Source organism: Mustela erminea, chromosome 8 (genome assembly GCF_009829155.1).
Source record: "Mustela erminea isolate mMusErm1 chromosome 8, mMusErm1.Pri, whole genome shotgun sequence".
Classification (NCBI taxonomy): Eukaryota; Metazoa; Chordata; class Mammalia; order Carnivora; family Mustelidae; genus Mustela; species Mustela erminea.
This window is the reverse complement of record NC_045621.1, coordinates 113284479-113311366: the sequence shown is the minus strand read 5'-3', so window position 1 is coordinate 113311366 and position 26888 is coordinate 113284479. Positions and strand designations below refer to the sequence as shown.

At 36.7% G+C, this 26888-nt stretch overlaps 1 non-coding gene across 1 annotated transcript; it reads right to left on the bottom strand.

Moving 5' to 3' along the window:
* Window positions 1-13802: 13802 nt before the first annotated feature.
* On the bottom strand, window positions 13803-14000 carry LOC116598030. Its single transcript, XR_004288937.1, has one exon. It is a non-coding gene; the product is annotated as a U2 spliceosomal RNA (small nuclear RNA).
* Between the last annotated feature and the right edge of the window lie 12888 nt (window positions 14001-26888).

The following is a 26888-nucleotide window of genomic DNA, read 5'->3' as shown; positions in this document are numbered from 1 at the left end:
AGTTTTGATTTGCATTTTCCTGGTGATAATTGATGTTGAGTATCTTTTCATGTGTCTATTGACCATTTGTATGTCTTCTTTGGAAAAATTTCTATTCAAAACTTCTACTCAGTTTTTAAATTGGATGTGTGTGTGTGTGTGTGTGTGTGTGTGTGTGTGTGTGTTTGTGTTGAGTTGTTAAAGTTATTTATATATTTTGGTTATTAACCTCTTATTGTATATATCACTTATAAATATTTCCTCTTACTCAGTAGTTTGCCTTTTTGTTTTATTGATGGTTTCCTTTGTTGTTCAAAAGCTTTTTAATACTAATATTTGTATGGAACCACAAAATACCCTGAATAGCCAAAGCAATCTTGAGACAAAAGAACGAAATGGAGGTATCACAATCTCAGATTTCATTATATGCTACAAACAGGTAGTAATCAAAACAGTATGGGACTGGCAGAAAATAGACACATAGATCAATGGCATAGAATAAGGAGTTAAGAAATAAACCCATGCTTATATGATCAGTTAAATGTGACAAAGGAGGCAAGAATAAAAAAATGGAGAAGACAGTCTCTTCAATAAATGATACTGAGAAAATCAGACAGCTCTATGCAAAAGAACCAAGCTTTTTAACACAAAATAGAAAAATAAACTCAAAATGGATTTGAGACTTAAATGTGAGACATGAAGCCATAAAAATCCTACCAGAAAACATTTTTCTAAGTATGTCTCCTAAGGTAAGATAGACAAAAGCAAAAATAAACTATTAGGGCTACATTTATCTGTAGTTTTAATAGTCATTTTCACATATTCTCCATATTTCTACTGGTATAAATTGCAAACACTGTGTAATTCTTTAGAAGTGTGATGTATCTCCTCATAGACCACACTTTTCCCCTCACCTTTTAGAGCTTACTAGGACTTAGGTCTAGTCTTGGGTGTAGAACCAAAAATGAGAAGGGTAGATGGGTTCTGAGGAAAACTACCAGTGTCTCTTGTAAGATAAATTTCTCAAGAGAGACATTACAGTTTCTTCAGGCAAAGAAGGGTTAATTTCATACAAGTGTGGGGAGGCTGCTTTTACTGGCAAAGAAGATTCATCAGACCATATAGACTCATCAGAATTTATAGACTCTCTAGCTTCTTCAGTCTTCCTGCATTTCCTCATTCCAACTCTCAAGATTCCATTCCTTCCTAATCAATGTACTCACTTTAAGACCAGATACTCAGAGGTGGGAATTCAATTTGTGTTATAACTCAACCATTTGCAGGATTAGACTCTTGATTTGTTTTTTCAGCAATGCCATCTCTGCAACTGCAAGAGATGAGTTTCTTTAAGGGGATGCATTGAAGTTTTCAAATCATTTATGTGGTGCTTCATCTGGGAATTTGAATCTCTGAGCTCATACCATTCTTTTTCTACTATGTAAGTTATAGATATATAACATATATATATATATATATATATATATATATATATAGCTTTTCTGCCTTTTTCTTTCTCTACCTTCAGGAATTTCCGTATGAATAACATTTCTTATCATTGTGTCTCATAATTCCTGGTGGCTTTCTTTGCTTTATTTATTTATTTATTAACATATACTGTATTATTTGTTTCAGGGATAGAGGTCTTTGATTCACCAGTCTTACACAATTCACAGTACTCACCATAGCACATAATCCCCTCAATGTCCATCACCCAGGTACCTCATCGCTCCCACCCCCCTCCACTCCAGCAAACCTGTTTGTTTCCTGAGATTTAGAGTCTCATGGTTTGTCTAACTCTCTGCTTTTGTCTTGTTTCATTTTTCCCTTCCCCTAAGATTTTCTGTAATGTTTCTCAGATTCCTCATATTAGTGAGATCATATGATAATTGTCTTTCTCTGATTGACTTTTTTGATTAGCATAATACTCTCTAGTTCCATCCATGACATTGCAAATGGCAAGATTTCAGGTTTTTTGATGGCTGCATAATATTCCATTATATATGTATATACCACTTATTCTTTATGTATTCATCTATTGATAGGCATCTAAGCTCTTTCCATAGTTTGGCTATTGTGGACATTGCTGCTATAAGTATTCAAGGACATGTGTACCTTTGGATCATTAATTTTGTATATTTGGGATTTATACATAGTAGTGTGATTGCTAGGTTGTAGGGTAGTTCTATTTTCAGCTTTCTAAGGAACCTCCACACTGTTTTCCAGAGTGACTCCCCAGCTTGCATTCCCATCAAGAGTGTAGGGGGCACTGCATCTGTTGTTTCCTGACTTGTTGATTTTAGCCATTCTGACTGGTGTTAGTTGGTATTTCACTACAGTTTTGATTTGTATTTCTCTGATGCTGAGTGATGTGGAGCACTTTTTCATGTGCATGCTGGCCATTTGAATGTCTTCTTTGCAGAAATGTCTGTTCATGTCTTCTGCCCATTTCTTGATGGGATTATTTGTTCTTTGGGTGTGGAGATTGATAAGTTCTTTTATCGATACTAGCCCTTTATCTGATATGTTGTTTGCAAGTATCTTCTCCCATTCTGTCAGTTATCTTTTGGTTTTGTTGACTGTTTCCTTTGCTGTGCCAAAGTTTTTATCTTGATGAAGTGCCAATAGTTCACTTTTGCCCTTGCTTCCCTTGCCTTTGGCGATGTTTCTGGGAAGAAATTTCTGTGGCTGAGGTCAAAGAAGTTGCTGCCTGTGTTTTCCTCAAGGATTTTGATGGATTCCTTCTTAAGACTTGGGTTTTTCATCCATTTGAAGTCTATTTTTGTGTGTGGTGTAAGGAAATGGTCCAGTTTCATGCTTCTGAATATGGCTGGCCAGTTTTCCTAACACCATTTGTGGAAGAGGCTATCTTCTTTCCATTAGACATTCTTTCCTGCTTTGAGGAAGACTTATTGACCATAGAGTTGAGGGTCAATTTCTGGGCTCTCCATTCCATTCCATTCCATTCCATTCCATTCCATTCCATTCCATTCCATTCCATTTATCTGTGTGTCTGTTTTTGTGCCAGTACCATACTGTCTTGATGATTAAAGCTTTGTAATAGAGCTTGGAGTCTGGAATTGTGAGGCCACCAGCTTTGGCTTTCTTTTTCAACATTCTTCAGGCTATTCAGGGTCTTTTCTCTTTCCATACAAATTTCAGAATTGTATGTTTCATTTCTTTGAAAAAAGTTGATGATATTTCGATAGAGATGGCTTTAAAAGTGTAGATTGCTCTAGGTGGCATAGGCATTTTCACAATATTTGTTTTTCCAACCAATGAGCATGAAACGTTTTTCCATTTCTTTGTGTCTTTCTCAGTTACTTCCATGAGAATTGTATAGCTTCCTGAGTACAGATTCTTTGCTTCTTTGGTTAGATTTATTCTACAGTATCTTATGGTTTTGGGTGCAGTTGTAAATGGGATTGACTCGTTGATTTCTCTTTCTTTCTTGTTGGTGCATAGAAATGCAACTGATTTGTGTGCATTGATTTTATATCCTGACATTTTCCTGAATTCCTTTTATGGGTTCTAGCAGTTTTGGGTGGTGTCTTTAGGGTTTTCCACATAAAGTATCATATCTTCTGCAAAGAGTGAGAGTTTGACTTCTTTTTTGTGGATTCAGATGCCTTTTATTTCTATTTGTTGTCTGATTGCTGAGGCTAGGACTTCTGGTATTATGTTGAATACCAGGGGTGATAGTGGACAGTCCTTCCATGTTTCTGACCTTAGGGGAAAAGATCTCAGTTTATACCTATTGAGAATATTTGCTGTAGGTTTTTCATAGATGGCCCTGATGATATTGAGGTATGTACCCTCTATTCCTACACTGTGAAGAGTTTTGATTATTGAAGGATGCTATACTTTGTCAAATGATTTTTCTGAATCTATTAAAAGGATCATATGATTCTTGCTCTTTCTTTTATTAATGTATTATATCACATTTACTAATTTGGGGATGTTAAAACAACCTTGCAGCCCAGGAATAAATCCCATGAGGTTGTGATGAATAATCCTTTTGATGTACTGTCGAATCTTATTGGCTAGTATTTTGGTGAGAATTTTTGCATCCATATTCATCAAGGATATTGACCTATAAATCTCTTATTTGTGGGGTCTTTATTTGGTTTTGGAATCAAGGCAATTCTGACCTATAAAATGAGCTTTGGCATTTTCCTTCCATTTCTATTTTTTTTAACAGTTTCAGGAGAATGAGTATTAATTCTTCTTTAAATGTTTGGTAGAATTTCCCTGGGATGCCATTTGGCCCTGCAATCCTGTTTATTGGGAGATTTTTGATTACTGCTTCAATTTCCTTACTGGTTATTTGTCTGTTCAGGTTTTCTATTTCTTCCTGGTTCATTTGTGATAGTTTCTACATCTCTATGAAGGCATCCATTTCTTCTAGATTGTCTAACTTGCTGGCATATTGTTTCACATAATATGTCCTTATAATTGTTTGTATTTCTTTGGTGTTGGTTGTGATCTCTCCTTTTTCACTCTTTATTTTATTAATTTTCATCCTTTCTCTTTTCTTTTTGATAAGTCTGTCCAGAGTTTAATCAATATTAATTCCTTCAAAGAATCAGTTCCTAGTTTTGTTGATCTGTTCTACTGTTCTTTTGATGTCTATTTCATTGATTTCTGCTCTGATCTTTATTATTTCTGGTATCATGCTGGATTTAGGCTTTCTTTGCTGTTCTTTCTTCAGCTCCTTTAGGTTAGGATTAGGTTGTGTATTTGAGACACCTCTTGTTTCTTTAGAATGGCTTATATTGCTATATACTTTCTTCTTAGGACTGCCTTTGCTTCATCTCAAAGATTTCAAACTGTTGTGTTTTCATTTTCATTTGTTTTCATGATTTTAAAAAATTCTTTAATTTCCTGGTTAGCCCATTCATTCATTAGTAGGATGCTCTTTAGCCACCATGTATTTGAGTTCTTTCCAACTTTCTTCTTGTGATTAAGTTCTGGTTTCAAAGCCTTGTGTTCTGAAAATATGCAGGGAATGATCCCAATCTTTGGGTACCTGTTGGAGTGATTTGTAATCCAGGAGGTGATCTCTACTGAAGAATGTTCTATGTGGACTAGAGAAGAATGTGTATTCTGTTGCTTTGGGATGGAATGTTCTATATATATCTGTGATGTCCTCCTGGTCTAGGGTGTCCTTTAAAGCCTTTATTTCTTTGTTGATCTTTTGCTTAGATAATCTGTCCATATCAGTGAGGGAAGTGTTAAAGTCTGCTACTATTACTGTTACTATTACTATTGTTATCAATGTGTTTCTTTTGTTATTTTTTTCTTATTTTTTCTTTTTAATTTTTATAATTTTTTTTTATTAACATATAATGTATTATTTGCTGCAAGGGTACAGGTCTATGAAACATTAGTCTTACACAATTCACAGCACTCACCATAGCACATACCCTCTCTAAAGTCCATAACACAGCCACCTTATCCTTCCCCACCCCCCCACCTCCAAGTAACCCTCAGTTTGTTTCCTGAGGCTAAGAGTCTGTTAGGGTTTGTCACCCTCCCTGGTCCCATCTTGTTCCATTTTTTTTCCCTCCTTACCCCCCATGACCCCCTGCCCTGCCTCTCAAATTCCTCATATCAGAGAGATCATATGATAATTGTCTTTTTATGATTGACTTATTTTGCTTATCATAATACCCTCTAGTTCCATCCACATTGTTGCAAATGGCAAGACTTTTTTATGGCTGTATAATATTCCATTGACTTATACAATTGGCTGCTTCTATGTTAGGGGCATAGTTATTTAAAATTGTTTGATATTCTTATTGGACAGACCCTTTAGGTATGATATAGTGTTCTTCATTCTCTCTTATTATAATATTTGGTTTAAAATCTAATTTGTTCAATATAAAGATTGACACCACAGCTTTCTTTTGATGTCCATTAGCATGGAAAATAGTTTCCTACCCCTCACTTTAAATCTGGAGATGTCTTTGGGTCTAAAATGAGTCTCTTGCAGACAGAATGTCTATGGGTCTTGCTTTTTTATCCATTCTGATACCCTGTGTTTTTTGATTGAGGCCTTTAGCCCATTTACATTCACAGTAACTATTGAAAGATACGAATTAAGTGTCATTGTATTGCCTGTAATGTGACTGTTACTGTATATTGTCTCTGTTCCTTTCTGGTCTATTTTACTTTTAGGCTCTCTCTTTGCTTAGAGGACCTCTTTCAATATTTCCTATAGGGCTGGTTTGGTGTTCACAAATTCTTTTAGTTTTTGTTTGTCTTGGAAGATTTTTATTTCTCCTATTTTCAATGACAGCCTGGCTGGATATAGTATTATTGGCTGTATTTTTTTTTTTTTCTCACTTAGTGCTCTGAATATATCATGCCAGTCCTTTATGGCCTGCCAGGTCTCTGTTGAGAGCTCTTCTGCTAATCAAATATTTCTATCATTGTATGCCACAGACCTCTTGTCCTGAGCTGCTTTCAGGATTTTCTCTTTGTCTCTGAGACTAGTGAATTTTACTCTTAGATGACAGGGTGAAGACCTATTTTTATTGATTTTCAGGAGGTTCTCTGTGCCTCCTAGATTTTGGTGCCTTTTTATATCCCAGATTATGGAAGTTTTCTGCTATAATTTTCTCCAATGTACCTTCTGTCTCTCTCTCTCTTTCTCTCTCTCTTTCTTCTCCTCCTCCTCCTCCTCCTCCTCCTCCTCCTCCTCCTCCTCCTCCTCCTCCTCCTCCTTCTTCTTCTTCTTCTTCTTCTTCTTCTTCTTCTTCTGGGATTCCAGTTATTCTCACATTGTTTTGTCTAATAGTATCACTTATCTCTTGAATTCTCCCCCTCATGATCCGGTAGTTGTTTATCCCTCTTTTTCTTAGCTTCTTTATTCTCCATCATTTGGTCTTCTATATAAATAATTCTCTCTTCTGCCCCATTTATACCATCAGTAAAAGCCTCCAATTTTTTTTTTAATTTTTTTTTTAATTTTTTTTTTTAAGATTTTATTTATTTTTCAGAGACAGAGGGAGAGAGCGTGAGCAAGCACAGGCAGACAGAGAGGCAGGCAGAGGCAGATGGAGAAGCAGGCTCCCTGCCGAGCAAGGAGCCCGATGTGGGACTCGATCCCAGGACCCTAGGATCATGACCTGAGCCGAAGGCAGCTGCTTAACCAACTGAGCCACCCAGGCGTCCCAAAAGCCTCCAATTTTTATTGCACCTCATTAATAGCTTTTTTGACTTCAACTTGGTTAGATTTTAGTTCTCTTATTTCTCTAGAAAGAGAAATAAGAGATTATCTAATATATTCTATGCTTTTTTGAAGCCCAGGTGGTATCTTTATAATTGTCATTCTGAACTCTAGTTCTGACATCTTACTAATGTTCATATTGATTGAATGACCCTTGCAGTCAGTACTTTGTTCTTGTTCTTTTTTTTCTTGTTCTTTTTTTTTTTTTTAGGTGAAATTTTTTTAGGTGAATTTTTCCATTTTGTCATTCTTCCAGAAAGTGGTCACTTTTCTGTTCATAGAATTGCAGCTATTCTTTTCTTCAATCTCCTGTTAAGTTGTAGGTGTTCAGAATGGTTTAATAACTATCTAGCTGAGTTCTTGGTAGCAGACAATATTTAGGTCTCCTACTCCTCTGCTCTCTTGCTCCTCCTTCTTTCTTTATCTTTTCATTCTTTATTTGTTTTGTTTTATTTTGTTTTTCTGACTGGATAACTCCTTCAGGTCACTAATTCTTTTGCATGGTGAAATCTATTTTTTAAACTCTTTACTGAATTCTTTTGTTCAGTTTTTATAATTTTATAATCTAGAATTTCTATTTCATTCTATTTGATAGTTTCTATTTCCTTGTAAAACTTCTGTTCTTGTTCAGACATTGTTTTACTAATTTTGTTTAGTTGTCTTTCTTGTTTCCTCACAGTTCTCTAACTTCCAAAAGGTAATTATTCTGAATTCTTTGACCATTCATAGAGCTCCATTTCTCTAGCATGAGTTAGTTGAATTTTTTTGTTTCATTTGGTGGTGTCATAATGATCTCGTTTTTGTGATTTTTGATCCTTTATGTTGGTATATGTACATTTGAATATATGTTGGTATATGTACATTTGCCTTTCCCAGACTTTCCAGGTTTCTTTGGCAGAGACAGCTCTTTACTGGTCAGCTCATTTAGGTTTCTGTGTGTGTCTGCTGGGAATTTCCTTAGGCATGAGAGGCCTGATAGTATGGCCTATTTTGGGGTAAGGCAACTGTTTGAGCTCTGAGGATGGTGGTGAGGAGTGTTCCACTGGCTGAGAATAGTTGAATCAGACTGCTGGCTTTGTTCCCTACCACACGGGACTGTAGCATGGACTTCACGGTTGTGTGAGTTCTCTGGTTAGCCTTACTGGGTGTTCTAGACTAGGTACTACTTTTAGTAATAAATGGGGATATTAATTAACTTCCCTGCCATGACAAGATGGCAGTCCAAACACCAGGTCCTGGAAGCTCATTGTTTGGGGGCTCAAATAAGGGATGAGTGTCCACTAAATTCTTTCTTAGAAAAAACTACTAATTTTGCTCTGTAGCTGGGAAAAGCTAAGGGCTATGATCTCTGTTCAATTGCCATGGTACATAGAACTGTTGAATGAGCTACATAGCTTCCTGTGTACTCTGGTTAGTTTCTCTAGGCATACAGGCTGAAGGCTATATTCATTAATGATAGGAATTACAAAATAGATTCCCTGCACAGACAGTGGGAAACAACAACAACAACAACAAACTCCTCCCAAACCAGTAAAGCTCTTTGTTGTCTTAATTCAAGCCATCCCACACTCCAAGTTATGTGGCTAACCAGAGTCATTGGGTTTGCTCAGAAAACTATCTGCTAGGTCGGCTTTTCTCTGAGCTCATACACTGCTGGTCCACACAACTTTCAAGTATTTTCATCAGCCTTTATAGCCATGGGGCTAGAAGACACTCTCCACAGCAGGCAGAGCTGTATCTCAATCACCTTGCCTGAGATAGAGGGAGAGTGATCACTTGAGGTTACTCTCAATATCCCAAATGGACTTTCCTGCTTGGAGGGGCTGGGAACTACCCTTGTTTTGTCTATACATTCATTCTCCCTTCCTGTGCATAGCATGGAAAGCCTCCATATCCAGTACTGATTTTATTCTGGGGACATTCAACTCTGCCTTCCAACCTTATTGCTCAAGCACCATTGGGCCATACTGATTCGAGGAGTTGTAACCAGCCCTTCTAATTAGCCCCCTTCTGGGGCTGGAAGGCATTATCCATGGTGGGTGTGGCTATGACTCAGCACCTTGACTGGGCATGGGCAAGCTGGGATCTAGAGCCAGAAAAACTCCCTGAGGATTCAAATCAGAAAAATCTGAACTTCACTGAGTTCACTGGTCAGAGTATGCCCCAGAATTCATTCTATCCATGAACTAACCCTCATTGGGATTAGTAGTTTGGTACCATAGGTAAAATGTTTGGTCTTTTAGGATCTGTATGCTGGTTGTTGCAAGTCTTTCCCCACTACTATGTTATGAAAAGATTCTTAATGTCTGGGTATTGTAGATTTCCCTGTAGTACCTGTGATGCAAGATCAGAAGAGGCGCTCCCACAAAGTGAAACATATTTCTGGGGAAGATTGGTTTCTCTCTTTGGGTTTTCTTTTCCCATTGGGGGAAGGTATATACATAAAGTGCTGCACTGGTCTGGGTACAGGCAATGGGTAAGCATTTAGCTGCTTCTCTTACACTTCTAATACAGTCTTTTTTGGTCTCTGTGGTGCAGAGAGGTGCTTCAGCCTTACTCTTGTGTTCTAGGATTCCCTCTCTTCCTTTGTTCTTGAATAGATGTTACTTATTCTTCTTGTGATGGGAGTGAGGTTAGGAATGACCTATGTTATCATCTTGATGACATCACTTTATTTTGTGCATTTCTATTGCTATATCACACTGTGGGATATTAGTGCTCTCTTTACTACTGGAGATAGATTAATTGATCTCTTTAAATCTAATCAAACTAGAGAACCAACTCCAGGAGCCCTAGAACCAATTGAGACAATTCATCCTTAAGGGTTTGTTCTTTCAAACACCTCAGAGCTGAAGCACATTTTATCTTTAGAAAAATGTTTGTGGCCCCTAGAATCTAGACTATGAAGAACTTCTATTCTTTGTGGGATATGATAGTGCTACTTCCCCTTTCCCCCTTCATTCCGTATGTGCCAAAAAGTTAAAAATCTTTATTAGAAAAAAGTGTGAAGGAAGATGAAATAGAAAACAAATTTAGAAGCTAATGACGAGTTGATCTCAATCCCCTTACCTGTCTAACTTCTTTTCTTAAGCAATCATATGTTCCCTGTGGGAGCATATGCATGCAATGTATGTCTTTTCCTTTCTCTGTACTTTATTTGAAAAGCTGTCCAGAAGGGATGTTGGAATAGCAATGAGGAAGGAGCTGCCAAGTTTGGTGATTCATTTCTATGTAGCCTGAGGCCATTTGTATCTCTATAAGCCCACATCATTTATGGCTGTTTCTTCATTTCTGTGCAGCTCTTTCTCCAGGAAACAGAGCCAGGGAAAATTTGGCAGAGAAGTATGGAAAGGTAAGAGTATAAGTAATGCAGAGTGTCTCCCTTTCTTTTCTCAAAAAGCAAAAGTTCTCAAAAAGAGTCCTCAAAAAGCAAAAGCAAAACAAAACAAAACAAAGAAACCACAACAACCCACTATATCCTGGTAAAGCAAGTCAGTTAGTATAGGTTTCGTGAAAATTCTTGTAATCATGAAAACTTTTGTAAGCCCAAATTACCAAAGAAGTTTGTCAAGACAGCTTATAACTGTGTGACTGGAATATGGAGAAAACTATAAACACACAGATCAAAGACTTTCTTGGCTGTCTTGAGGGGAGGGAAAAATTTTATTGTTTGTGAGTTTTGGGGAAGAATGAATTGGCTACAATCAAGAAGTTGAATGGTGAGATTTAGGAGATTTTTAGCAGACAACTAAATTGTTGTTGACAACTAATTTTGAATTGACAAATAATTTTGAATCCCAGGTCCCCTTAGCATCTAACTTTTTGATCATGAGGTAGACTATGGGAAACAACCATGAGCTGAAATTCCATGTGCCTAGTTTCTAATTTGAGTTTTGACAGGAAATCAGTGTGAAATATGGTAAGATGGGAAGGACAGTTTGGAATAGTTTTAGCTCTCTGATCCTGAAAAAAAAAAACTAATATCTCTCTATGCCTCAGGTTTGTCAGTTCCAAAGTAGTAGAGGCCACATGAGTTTCAAGATCCCATGAAATAGATCTCATCTATGGCTGTGATTTAACATTTGGAAGAGTCAGTCATCAAGTAGTTGAACATTGTGTGTTTGTTCTTCAGGGTACATTCTCCATCCTTTTCTACTCTTCTTCGCTTGGTTGGGCAAACCCTTTGGTGATCCAAATAATTTCCACTTACTGTGTCCTTTCTGTTTTGTGATTTCCTTTCCTTGATATAGATTTAAACTGTGGCTTGGTTCTAACCAAAAAAGTATGGTAAAGGTGATGAATTCTTCCTTCCATTGTATGTTGTGTTGTCTAAGACTCCACCTTAACAGAATGAAGCTAGAAACTCCCTCTTACTGGTGTTGGAATATGGTGGGAGGCCTGTGAAAGGTCATATGGAAGAGAACTCTAGTAGTTGAGAATAGACATTGATTAACACCCAACAACACCCAGGGAAATTAATTCAGCCAACAATCTGAAGGAAGTTAATATTTCCTCAGTTGAACCTTTGATAACAGCCCAGCTCTGGCTGACAGCTAGATGGTAGCCAGATGAGACCCTGAACCAGATAATCCAGCTGACCTATGCTTAGGCCTGTGACTTGCAGAAAGTATAAGATAACAAATACATATTGTTTTAAGCTGTTGATTGTGTTAGTTTCTTATATAGCAAGACATTCTACTATAGTCAATATTCTTTGTACCTCACTTGGAATGGGTTCCCTTCTCTCTTACTTCTAATTCATTCAGTCAGTGGGAGGCACAGGATATCAGAAGATGACAGATGGGTGAAGTTGAGGTATTCATTCTCATTCATTCACTCCTCCCTTTGCTTCATAAAGAGAAAGCTGCCCTCAGACCCCCCTCTTGGAGTCAGGAATCATTTACTTCCTTTGCCCTGTCAGGCTTACTTGACTGTTATTACTAGCTCCCTTTATGCTCTTCCTATACCATGACCACACTCTTTTGTAAACAGTCCCTTTATGAACTCTTTCCATATACCCCAAATAGATGAGCTATCTTCTTCCTAATGTGTCTGACTGGTGTAAGAAGCTTTCATATAGTCTCACTTGTGTGAAACATAAGCAATACCACAGAGGACCATAGGGAAAGGGAGGGGCATTTGAAGGGGGAGAAATCAGAGAGGGAGATGAACCATGAGATACTGTGGATCCCAGGAAATGTACTGAGGGTCTCAGAGGGGAAGGGGATGGGGAAAGTGGGTAACAGAGTGATGGATATTAAGGAGGCTATGTGTTGTGATATGTACTGGGTGTTATACATAAGTAATGAATCATTGAGCACTACGTCAAAAACTAATGATGTACTATATAGTGGCTAACCAAACATTAAAAAAGAAAAAGAAAAAGAAAGAAAGAAAGAAAGAAAGAAAGAAAGAAAGAAAGAAAGAAACCTTCAAGAATAACTATTACATGAGATTCTTTTCTTGCTCCCAGCAAATACAATGGGGAAAAATGAAACTAAAATATCTATGACAGATACCCATTGTGCTTATATACTGGTTGATAATAAACTACTTTTTATAGGGGTGCCTGGGAGACTCAGTGGGTTAAGCCTCTGCCTTCAGCTCAGGTCATGGTCTCAGAGTCTTGGGATTGAGGCCTGCATCAGGCTTTCTGCTCAGTGGGGAGCCTGCTTCCCCCTGTCTCTCTGTCTGCCTGTCTATTTGTGGTCTCGCTCTCTCTGTCAAATAAATAAATAAATAAAATCTTTAAAATAAATAAAATCTTTAAAAAATAAAAAGTAAACTACTTTTTACGGAAAGTTGTGAAAAACTTCCTTGGGATTTGAAAAGTGGAGGCCTGTGTCTTCCAGGAATAGAGGTCAAATTGGTCCATTCCAGCAAGAAAGTCAATGACATAGAAAACTCTAAATTAATGTGCCATTATTACTAAATTAATGTGCCATTGCCAAGTATGTGCTACATATTTGCATAGTGAAAACTGTATACATGAGAGGTTTGCACAGTTTCCAGAAGAAGAGAAAAGGGAAGAAGCTGACACTCATGGATTCTGTTTGGTGCTCTGTGGGAAATGAGCTCATTCCATGCCTGCCATTGTGATGTGATGCCTTATATTTTATTATCTTGTTTACTTCTGTCACTTATTGAGAATTAATTATGCATTCAGGGTATGACACTATAGTACCTGTGTAGTCCTCACATTGGTCTGTAGCGATGAGGTGGTTGAGGTCCAGAGAGGTGATTCAAGTTTACAAAGCAAGTATTTGACAAAACCTCAGTTTGAACTTATTTGTCTGACTCACACTTCATACTCAGTACCCCGAACCAATTCACATCATTACGGATTTCATTCAAAGAAAGTGAGAGCTTAACTGAGGGCTTGGATCATGAAAAGGTAATGGTTTAAATTCCAGAAAATGCTTACTGAAAAAATAATGTACCTTTGATATAGGAGTGTAAAATAGGACCTTGGTTTATGAATATGCCCATCATTCTTTCTTGTTGCCTAAAATAAGCTGAGATATGTGTGTCCTTTCAGCCTGTCATGTACATTAACAAAAAACATGCATTGAGCCCATTTTGTGTCATTTTATCATGATACTTATTGACTCAAGGAGGAAATGTTGCCTATTAAGTTTTACATTAATTAGAAACCCAATAACCCATTAAGAAATGATTTAGATTTGCACTGCTTCCAATGGCAGAGTGTTTCCTGTTATTTTTGCTAATTTTTTTAAACTGATAAGAACAGATACTACACTTGATCTTAGCCAAAAGGCCGAGAAGTGATTTTTTTTCGCTAATTTTTTTTTTAATTTTTTCTCCAATTGGATATCTATGCTGATACAAAACCTCTGGACTCTTTTAGATGGAGGCTGAGAAAGACATAGCCTCTATTAATATCTCATCACAAGCACTCTGAGATTTTAGGACATACGCTTAACTGTGTTGGCAAATAGATTAACCTACACTCGTTCTAAATCCAGGAGTGATGAGGGTTTTTATCTCTTCTCCCCCTCCCTTCTGGATTACCTCCCCCATCCCCATGATGCCTGATGACATCAGTGTCATTTTTGGCATGAGTGGCTGATGTTTACTCATCATAGGTTTTGTCCCAACATATATCTGTGGATCCTGGAAATACCTAAGGGACAGATCTCTGGGAAAACTGTATATTGACTCCTGGCTCCCAGGGGAATTTCTTCCAGGATTTTAGGGCCTATTTTTTCCCATAACAATGAGGACAAAGAAACACATATAGGCTTCCCTATGATATTTATAAAATGGCTTGAGGTAAAAATCTATAGACAACCTAACTTCACACCTAAAGAGCAAGAAATAGAATGAACAAACAAACTCAAATGAGAAAAAGAAAAAAAAAGGAATTAATAAATATTAGAGCAGAAATAAGTGATATAGGAACACCTTGGTGGTTCAGTCGCTTGGGTGTCTGACTCTTGATTTTGGCTCAGGTCATGATCTCAGGGTTGTATGATTGAGCCCTGCAATGGTCTCTGCCCTGTGTGTCAAGTCTGCTTGAGATTCTCTTTCTGCCCTTCTCCCTGCTTGTGCTCTTCTTTGCTCTCTGTCATTAAAAAAAGAAATAGAAAGAAAGAAGAAAGAAAGAGAGAAAAAAGAAAAGAGAAATAAAAAAATAAATACCCCAATAGAATAGATCAATGAAATCAGCAGATGGTTCTCTGAAAAAATCAACAAAATTGATACACTTCTAGTCAGACTCATAAAATAACACAAAAGAAGTACTCAAATAAACATAACCACTAATGAGACATAAGAAATAATCAACACCACAGAAATAAGAGGGCTTTATACTATTAATACTATATTAATTAAGATTAATTGATACAAATTGTATGCCCCCCAAATTTGACAACCTAGAAGAAATAGGTAAATTCCTAGAAACATATAACCTACAAAACTGAAGCAAGAAGAAATACAAAGTTTGAACAGACCTATTACTAGCAATGGATTTGAATCAGTGCTCAAGAAACTCCCAACAAACCAAAGTCCAGGACCAGATGGCCTCATAGAAGAATTCTACCAAACATTTGAGGAAAAGTTAATACCTATTCTTCAAACTATTCCAAAAAATAGAAAAGGAAAAAAAAATTAAAATTCATTTTATGAGGCCAGCATTACCCTTTACCAAAACCAGATAAAGACACTACAAAAGAGAACTATAGGCTACTATATCTGATGGATATAGATTTAATGATCCTCAATAAAATACTAGCAAACTGAATTCAACAATACATTAAAAAAAAATCACCAGAATCAAATGGGATTTATTTCCAGGATGTAAAGGTGGTTCAATATTTGCAAATCAATCAATGTGATACATCACATCAATAAGAAAAAGGATAAAAACTCTATAATTTCAATACATGTAAAAAAATCATTTGACAAAGTACAACATTCATTCATGTTAAAAACTCAACAAAGTAGGTTTAGAGAGAATGTATCTCAACATGACAAAGGCCACATATGAAAAACAAAACAAAACAAAACAAAACAGAACACCAAAACTAACATCATCTGGAATGAGGAAAAACAGAGCTTTTCCCCTAAGGTCAGGAAAAAGAGAAGCATATGCACTTTCAATACTTTTATTCAACATAGTACTGGAAGTCCTACTCACTACAATTGGACAACAAAAAGAAATACAAGGCATCCAAATTGGTAATGAAGAAGTAAAATTTCTATTTGCAGATGACATGAAAATATGTATAGAAAACCCTAAAAATGCTACCAAAAATCTAGAACTGATAATTTAATTCAGTAAAGCTGCAAGATACAAAATAACTGTATAGAAATGTGTTGCATTTCTATACACCAGTAATGAAGTAGAAGAAAGGAAAATTAAGGAGTCAATCCCATTTACAATTGCACTGAAAATAATAAAGTACCTAGCAATCCAGTACTTTACCAAAGAGGTGAAAGACTCATACTCTGAAATCTAAAACACTGATGAAGGAAAATGAAAAAGATATAATGAAATTGGAAGAACAAATATTGTTAAAACATCTACACAACTCATGGTTGTCTACATATTTAATACCATCCCAATTGAAATACAAACAGCATTTTTTACAGAACTAGAATAACAGTCCAGAAATTTGTATGCAACAACAAAAAGTGAAAGACTCATACTCTGAAATCTAAAACACTGATGAAGGAAAATGAAAAAGATTCAAGGAAATTGGAAGAACAAATATTGTTAAAATGTCTACACTACCCATGGTAGTCTACATATTTAATACCCTCCCAATTGAAATTCAAACAGCATATTTTACAGAACGAGAATAACAGTCCAGAAATTTGTATGCAACAACAAAAAACCCTGAATGACTGAAGAAATCTCAAGAAAGAAAAACAAAACTGGAGATATAACAATCCCAGATTTCAAGTTATATTACAAATGTGCAATAATTAAGACAATATGGCACTGGCACAAAATATATATATATATATATATATATATATATATATATATATATATATATATATGGAACAAAATAGAAAACCCAGAAATAAACCCATCATTATATAGGCATTTAATCTTTGACAAAGGGGGGAAGACTATCCAACAGGAAAAGTCAGTCTCTTCAATTAATTGTGTTGGGAAAACTGGACAGCTACATCCAAAAGGATAAAAATGGACCACTTTCTTACACTATAAACAAAAATAAATTTAAAGTATACTTAAGACCTAAATATGAGACCTGAAACCATAAAAATCCTAGAAGAGAGCACAGGCACTAATTTCTCTGATATTAGTTTTACCAAGATTTTTCTAGAAATGTCTCCTGAGGCAAAGGAAACAAAACCAAAAATAAACTATTGGGACTACATTAAAATAAAAAGCTTCTGCACAGTAACAAATGAAACAAGCAACAAAACTGAAAAGCATCTTCCTGAATGGAAGAAGATATCTGTGAATGACAAGTCTAAAAAAGGTTGGTATCCAAACCAAACCAACCAAACAAAATTAATCCATTGTATATGAAATTCACCATATTTACTAACTCTACCAGTATTCTATACAGATTTGCTCATTTAACTCTTTATGAAGTTCAGAGGAACTCACATGGGAATGAACTTGAATGTATTCAAATTAAAAGAAAAAAAAAGCATGGAGGGGGCGTCTGCATGCTCAGTCTGTTGAGCGCTTGACTCTGGATTTCAGCTCAGTCACAAAAAATACACACATAGATCCATGGAACTGAATAGAGAGCCCAGAAATGGATCCTCACCTCTGTGGTCAACTAATCATCAACAAAGCAGGAAAGAATGTCAATGGAAAAAAGACAGTCTCTTCAATAAATAGTGTTGGGAAAATTGGACAGCCACATGCAGAAACATGAAACTGGACCATTTCCTGATACCACACACAAAAATAGACTCAAAATGGATGAAAGACCTCAATGTGGGACAGAAATTCATAAAAATCAAGGGTGCCTGGGTGACTCAGTCAAGCATCTGCCTTTGGCTCAGGTCATGATTCCAGAGTCCTGGGATCAAGCCCCACATTGGGCTTTCTGCTCAGCAGGAAGCATGTTTCTCCTTCTCTCACTCTTCCTGCTTGTGTTTCCTATCTTGCTGTTTCTCTCTCTGTCAAATAATAAATAAAATCTTAAAAAAAAAATCCCTCAAAATCCTTGAGAACACAGGCAGCAGCCTCTTCAATCTCAGCCACAGAAACTTCTTCCTAGAGACATCACCAAAGGCAAGGGAAGCAAGGGCATAAATGAACTATTGGGACTTCAGTAAGATGAGAAGCTTTGACACAACAAAGGAAACAGTCAACAAAATCAAAAGACAACAGATGGGGGGCACCTGGGTGTCTCAGTGGGTTAGAGCCTCTGCCTTTGGCTCAGGTCATGATCTCAGGGTCCTGGGATCGAGCCCCACATCAGGCTCTCTGATCAGCGGGAAGCCTGCTTCCTCCTCTCTCTCTCTGCCTGCCTCTCTGCCTGCTTGCGATCTCTGTCTCTGTCAAATAAAAAATTTAAAAAAAAATTTTTAAAAAGGCAACAGATGGAATGGGAGAAGATATTTGCAAATGACATATCAGATAAAGGGCTAGTATACAAAATCTATAAAGAACTTATCAAACTCAGGACCCAAAGAACAAATAATCCAATCAAAAAAATGGGCAGAAGACATGAACAGTCATTTCTGTAAAGAAGAAATCCATATGGCCAACACACATATGAAAAAGTGCTCAACATCACTTGGCATCAGGGAAATACAAATCAAAACCACAGTGAGATACCACCTCACAGCAGTCAGAATGGCTAAAATTAGTAAGTCAGGAAACCATAAATATTGGCAAGGATGCAGAGAAAGAGGAACCCTCCTACACTGTTGGTGGGAATGCAAGCTGGTGCAGGCATTCTGGAAAATAGTATGGAGGTTTCTCATAAAGTTGAAAATAGAACTACCCTATGATGCAACAATCACACTACTGGGTATTTACCTTAAACATACAAAGGTAGTGATCCAAAGGGGCACATGTATCTGAGTGTTTATAACAGCAATGTCCACAATAGCCAAACTATGAAAAGAACCTTAGATGTCCATCAACAGATGAATGGATATAGAAGATGTGGGGTATATATAAGTGGAATACTATGCAGCCATCAAAAGAAATGAAAAATTGCCACTTGCAATTCAGTGGATAGAACTAGAGGGTATTATGCTGAGTGAAATAAGTCAATCAGAGAATGACAGTTATCATATGATCTCTCTGATATGAGGAATTTGAGAGGCAGGGTGGGGAGTCATGGGGGGAAAAGAGGGGAAAAAAATGAAACAAGGTGGGACCAGGGAGGGAGACAAACCATAAGAGACTCTTAATCTTGGAAACAAACTGAGGGTTGCTGAGGGGGAAGGTGGGAGGACTAGGGTGGTTGGGTTATTGGGGAGGGTATGTGCTATGGTGAATGCTGTGGATTGTGTAAGACTGATGATTCACAGACCTGTATCCATGAAGCAAATAATACATTATATGTTAATAAAAGAAATAAAATAAAAATAAAATGCCATACAGACTACTTTAAGTGCCTGGATAATTCTCCTGTGTTTACATGTTTATCCCCATCCCCTGAACTCTGGCAATCACTGATATGTTTACTCTCTCTATAGTTTTGCATTTTCCAGAATGCATACCATTAGAATCATACAACTTTTTTTAGACTAGCTTTTTCACTTAAAAATGGTTTGTGCACAAGTTGACACCTAATTTCTTTTTGTTACAAAATACTATTCCATTTTGTTTATTTATTTACTTGTTGCAGTGCATTTTTATTTGTTCAAGTATCTAACAATAATAAAGCTGCTATAAATATTTGCATGCAAGATTTGTTTTGGGTCCATCTGTTTTTAAATCAGTTGGGTGCCTAACCAGTAGTGCTGGATAGTATGGTAACACCGTACTTAGCTTTGCAAGAAACTATAAACCTATCTTTTAAAGTGGCAGTACAATTTTACATTCCCACCAGCAAGAGAGAGTTCCTACTGCACTACAATGTCACCAGCAATTGGTGTTCTCAGGTTTTAAGGTTTTAGCTATTCTAATATGTGTATAGTGGTATATACATGACAAATGATGTTTAATAAATTTAACATTATTTGCCATGCCATGTGTAACATTCTCTTTGGTGAGGTATCTGTTTACATCTGCTGTAAATTTTTAATCTGGTTGTTCATTTTGCTATTGTTGACTTTTAAGATTTTTTTTCAGGTATAACTGACATACATTTTATTAGTTTCAGGTATGCAACATAATTTTCCAATATTTGTATATATTATGAAATAATCACCATAGTAAGTCTAGTTAACATCTGTCACTGTACATAGTCATATAATTATTTTCTTATGATGAGAACTTTTAAAATTTACACTCTTTACTTTTTTTCTGGTACATTTATAGAGTCAAATATTTATGTTTAAATTTATCTTATTATTATTTTTCATTATTTTTTCTTTTTCTCTTTATGCTATTATATTTATATTTTTATTTAAATTAAATTAATTAACACATAGTATATTACTAGTTTCAGAGGTAGAGTCCAGTGATTCATCAGTCTTATGTAATACCCAGTGCTCATTAAATCATGCACCCTTCTTAATATCCATCACTTAGTTACCCATCCCTCCACCATGCTCCATTCCAGCAACCCTCAGTTCGGTTCCTACGTTGAACAGTCTCTTACAGTTTGTTTCTCTCTCTGATTCCATCTTATTTTATTTTTATCTCTCTTCCCTATGATCCTCTGTTTTATTTCTTAAATTCCACATATAGGTGAGATCATATGGTAATTCTTTGATTATCATATGATAATTGTCTCTGATTGTCATATAAGTCATATGATAATTGTCTTGCTCTGATTTTGCTTAGCATAATACCCTCTAGGTCCATCTACATTGTTACAAATGGAAATATTTCATTTTTTTGATGACGGAGTAATATTCATATATAAATACCACATTTTTACCCATTCACTTGTCAGTGGACATCTGGGCTCTTTCCAAAGTTTGGCTATTATGGACATTGTTCCTATAAATATGGGGGTGCAGGTGCCCTTTGGATAACTATATTTTTATCTTTGGGTTAAATACCCAGTAGTGCAATTGCTGGGTCATAGGGGTAGCTCTATTTTCAACTTTTTGAGGAACCTCAATACTGTTTTTCAGAGTGGCTGCATCAGCTTACATTCCCACCAACAGTGTAAGAGGTTATTCCTTTCTCCACATGCTCACCAATATCTTTTGTTTCCTCAAAATTGATGAAAGACCTAAATGTGAGACAGGAATCCATCAAAATAATAAAGCAGAACTCAAGCAGCAACCTTTGTGATCTCAGCTGCAGCAACTTCTTGCTAGACATGTCTCCAAAGGCAAGAGAAACAAAAGCACAAATGAACTCTTGGGACTTCATTAAAATAAAAAAGCTTTGCATGGCAAAGGAAAGAGTCAACAAAACCAAAATACAATCAACAGAATGGGAGAAGATATCTGTAAATGACATATCAGTATCCAAATCTATAATAACTTATCAAATTCAACACCTGGGGACAAATAATACAATCAAGAAATGGGCAGAAAACATGAACAGTCTTCTCCAAAGAAGACATCCAAATGGTCATCCAACACATGAAAAAATGCTCACCATCATTTGACATCAGGGAAATACAAATCAAAACCACAATGAGATACCACCTCATACTGGTCAGAATGGTTAAAATTAATAAGTCTTAACAACTTTCTAATATCCAGTGCAGTATTAATAAATATAGTCACCATGCTGTATATTATATCCCCATGGTTTACATATTTCATAACTGTAACTTTGTATCTTTTGATCCTCTTCACCCATTTGTCTACCCCAAACCCTTTATTAGTATTTTATTATTTTATTTAATTTCTCCCTTTATGTCCCTTAATATTTACTTAAATGCTGAGGTGCTCCCATTTGGGTGCATAGATATCTCTAAATATTATATCCCATTGTTGGATTGACTCCTTTATCATTATGTAATGCTGTTTTTGTCTTTTATTATACATTTTTTTTGTGTGTGTTAAAGTCTATTTTGACTGATATGGGTATTGTTTTCTTTCAGTTGCCATTTGCATAGAACATCTTTTCTCATTCCTTCACCTTCAATCTCTCTGTGTCCTTATGTCTGAAGTGAGTCTCTTGGAGTCAGAATATAGATGGGTCTGCTATTTTTATATATTCAGCCACTATATATTTTTGATTGGAGAATTTAGTCCATTTAAATCTAAAGTAAATATTGATAGTACATATTTTTTGCCATTTTATTACTTGTTTTCTGTTTTGTACTTCCTTTGTCCCTTTCTTCCCTGGGTCTTTTCCCTCATGATTAGATGACTTTCTTTGGTGTGATGTTTAGATTCCATTCTCATTATCTTTTAAGTATGTACTATAAATTTTTGCTTTGTGGTTACCATGAGACTTACATATAAGAATTTATGTTTATAACCATCTATTTTAAGTTGATAACAACTTAAGTTTGAACATATTCTAAAGATCTACACTTTTACTCTTCCCAATCATGTCCTATGTTTTTGATTTTGCATTTTACATCATTTCAGCTTACATGTCCCTTAAATAATTATTGTTGTTACAATTTTTTTTTTACTACATTTGTCTTAACTTCCATACTAGCTTAAAATTGATTAACCCATTACTTTTGCCATATATTCACCATTACCAGGTAATTTTCTTGTTACTTATTAGTAACCATTACCAGGTATTTTCTTGTTACTTAATAGTGAACTTATTTTCAGTTTAAAGAATTCTCTTTAACATTTTTTGAAAAGCTGGTTTAATGATGTTTAACTCCTTTAACTTTTGCTTGTGTCTGGAAGAACTATCTTTCCTCCAGTTCTGAAGGATAACTTTGATAGAGTATTCTTGGTTGGAAGTTGTTTTTTGTTGTTCTTGTTGCTGTTGTTTTGTTTTTCTTTCAGCACTTGGAATATATTATACTATTCTTTTGTGGCCTACATAGTTTCTGCTTAAAACAAAACAAAACAAAACAAAACAAAACAAAAACCAACAAAACTTTTCACAGTCTTTAGGGGGTTCTCTTGTATACAATTAGTTGTTTTTCTCTTGCTGCTTTGGAGATTCTCTCCTTGTTCATAACTTTTTTCTCTTGATGTATAATGTGCATTGGTGTAGGTCTTCTTGGTTTCATCTTATTTGGAACTCTATGGGCTTCCTGGATCTGAATGTCTGTTTCTTTTTCAGGGTTATGGAAGTTTTCAGCCACTATTTCTTCAACTAAGTTTTCTGCCTCTTTTCCTCTTTTCTCTCTGGGACTCCTATAAGGTGAATGCTGGTCTCTTTGGAGTTGTCCCATAAGTCTTTTCAACTACTTTCACTTTATTTTCATTTACTTTTAATTTTGCTATTCTGATATGGTGACTTTCTTTTCCATGTCCTTGTCTTAACTGATCCTTTTTTCCTCTTTCATCTAGTCTGCTACTGAACGCTTCTCGTGTATTTTTTTTAAAGATTTTTATTTATTTATTTATTTGACAGAGAGAAATCACAAGTAGTCGGAGAGGCAGGCAGAGAGAGAGGAAAGCAGGCTCCCCGCTGAGCAGAGAGCCCGATGCGGGACTCGATCCCAGGACCCTGAGATCATGACCTGAGCCGAAGGCAGCGGCTTAACCCACTGAGCCACCCAGGCGCCCCTCTCGTGTATTTTTTAGTTCAGTTACCTTATTTAACTCTGTGACTTTTGTTTGGTACTATCTTATTTTTTATTTCTTCAGTGATATTTTTTCTGTGTTTATTTATTCTTCTCCTGAACTTAGTGAGCATCTTTAAAACTATTACTTTGAACTTTTTATCAGGGAAATTACTTATCTCTGTTTAATTTTTTTTCTCCTTAGTTTTTGTCTTACTCTTTCATTATGTATGCATTCAGATGTTTCCTTATATCACTTGTCTCTGTATTGATTTTTTATGCATTAGATGAAATAGCCACCTCTCCTAATCTTCAAGGGCTGGCCTCTTGTAGGAGATGAATCTTAATGTTCAACCTTGCCCTAGCTGTTGATTATCTCTCAGACCTTTGCAGTTGCCAAGCAGCCTATTTTGTTTTTAATAACTCCTAATAGTTGAAGTGTGCTAAAACCAGTCAGTGTTTCAAAAGGGAGAGTTTGAGTCTGCACATAAGTTCAAGATGATTAGAAGCCAGACCCTCAGGCAGCAGCTTTTAAAAAATACAAACATGTGCAGTCCTGGGTACCACAAGTGTAAGTCCTACTGTCTATTAGAGCCAAGCAATCTAGAGGTGTACTTGGGTGACAGCTGTAAAAATCAGCACTCCCAAAGAGTGTATGTGCTCCTTCTGGGAGATGTTAATGAGCTATAATGAGTCAGAGGAAAAGTACAAAGATGGCATTTCCTGGCCTGCATTCCCTGAGAGCACGTCTGTAGACTATAGATGTGTGCCAGACCTGAAGCCTGGGTGGACGAGATCTCTCAAGATTTGGACTCAGATCTCACAAAATTTGCATAGAAATCTCATGAGATGTGCCTGAGATCTTATGAGATCTCAGATCTCACATCTCTGAGATTTAGATATAAATAGTGTGAGATGTGCCTAAGATCTCATGAAATTTGGACTGAGATCTCAGAATATTGAATGAGCTCTCATGAGATTTGGAATGTGATCTTACAAGATATGGACTAAGGTCTCAAGAGATTTGGACAGATATAAGATTTAGACATACATCTCGCAAGATTTGGACTGAGATATCATGAGATTTAAGTCAGATCTCATGAGATTTTGACTAAGATATCATAAGATTTGGGTAGAATTCAGGTGATATGTGCCTGAGATCTCATGAGATTTTGAATGAGTTCTCATGAGATTTGGGGGGAAATCACATGAGATGTATCTGAGATCTGATGAGGTTTGGACTGAGATGTCATGAGATTTGGGCTAAGACTTAACAAGATTTGGCCTATGATCTCACTAGATTTGGGTAGAAGTCATGTGAGATGTACCTGAGATATCATGAGATTTGGATAGAGATCTCATAATATTTGGAATGAGTTCTCATAAGATTTATCAGATATCTCATAAGATTTGAACTGAGATCTCAAGAGATTTGGTTACCTACCTACTTGAGGAGCATGAAGCAGGCTGTGCTAGGGAGTACCAGTTCCATCTAAGGGCCTGACAGTTTTGTCAGAAACCTAAGTAGCTTTAACCCTAGACTTTGCTGGCTGGCCCAAGGCCTCACAGGGCTTGAATGACATCTGACAAGATTTGGACTGAGATCATGTGAGATCTTTCCCAAGATCATGTGAAATCTGGCAAAGTCAAGAGCTGCCTTCTTCCTATAGTAGGTGTATCTCACAGTCTGTCATGAAAGGTCAAACTCTTAGGATGGCATCCAGAGAGTCTTCTCATGTGTTTAGATGAGCCAGCTCTCAGTATCCTTGACTCTTCCTAGAACTAAAATGCTCCCATATCTCTTCCTTCTCACCTAATGTCAGCAAGGTTGCTCAAACCCATTTATCCCTATTTCAGTGCTCCATTTGGACCCCAAAACCAGAATGGCATCTGTGGGCTTTGTGGAATGCCAGGTGTCTCCAGTTTCTCCAGATGAGAATGTCCATGTTTTAGTGATTATGCTGCCCAGGCATCTTCTTCCATTCTTGATGTTGTCTTTTGATTTTGTCAATGTTTCCTTTGCTGTGCAAAAGCTTTATATCTTGATAAAGGCCTTATTATTCATTCTGGCTTTTGTTTCCCTTGCCTTTGGAGATGTGTCTAGCAAGAATTTGTCAAGTAGATTGCTGCCTGTGTTCTGCCCTAGGATTGTGAAAGGATGCTCCACATCACTTGGCATAGGATTTACAAATCAAAACCACAAGGAGATACCACCTCACACCAATCAGAATGGATAAAATGAACACTTGTGGAAACAACAGGTGTTGGCAAGGATGTGGAGAAAGGGGAACCATCTTACACTTTTGGTGGAAATGCAAACTGATGCGGCACTCTGGAAAACTGTGTGGCAGTTCCTGAAAATGTTACCAATAGAACTACCTTAGGACTCATTGATGACATGCCTAGGTGTTTATCCAAAGGATGCATGCATACTGATTTGAAAGGGCACACACCTCCCAATGTTTAGGGCAGCAATGTCCACAATCCCCAAACTAATTCCCTATTCCCAATTTTATTGTAGATTTTTGACCTTCCTTGTACCATTTCTGTCCCCTTGCTGATTTTTTTTTTTTCCATTTCAGTTTAGTTTACCTATGGGCACCTGGGGGATTTTACCGACATAGCCTGAACCCAAGTGAGTTCCCACTTCAGGTCTGCATTATATGAGATCATCCATGTCTGCTATCCCAAAGGAAAGGGGGCTATCTTCTCCTTGAGCTTGGGACACACTCTTTCTGAAGAACAGAACTATCGCAAATATGCTGCATGCCACAGGATCTCGTGAGCTCAGGAATTGCCCTTTCAAAGCCTATTTCACCACAGCCTGCATCCAAAAGCTTGAGCATCAGCTGGGAGTCCTAACATACTATAAATGAATCTCTGCAGCCTCTATCCATTCATGGTGAGGGCCATTCAAAGAAGTGAACACCAGCTTTTCCTCTCTTTCTGTAGGAAGAACACAGAGTTCTTGCTGCCAGGGGTTCCAGGTGTAGGCAATGGAGATTTCCCCTCACCTAAGCCCACAGTTGTTTCTCACTCCTGGAAATGAGAATTGGGTTGTTAGGAGATTGCCCTAGTCACTTCAATAAAAACATTCTGTCTCATCTCCCTTCCAAGAAACACATTTGACCCACTATACAACCATTTCCATCCTCTTGCTCTTTTTCAGTCTAGGTTCACCCTGAAGGCCATTCAGATTCAGTGTCTCAGAACAATTTCCTCTTCTTTAAACTGGAATGTCTGGAAGACTCCTTGTGACTGTGGGAAAATGTGGGCCACAGCACCACCACTCCCCTTGAAACTGAGTTTCAGAACTATGTTTGCATTTTATTTCTACCCCTCCTCATTTTCTTGATGAGAGGGGTAAATCTGACTACTTATTTCCAGAGAAAATTGTTCATACAGAGGTGTGGTTTGGTCTGTCTGTGGGA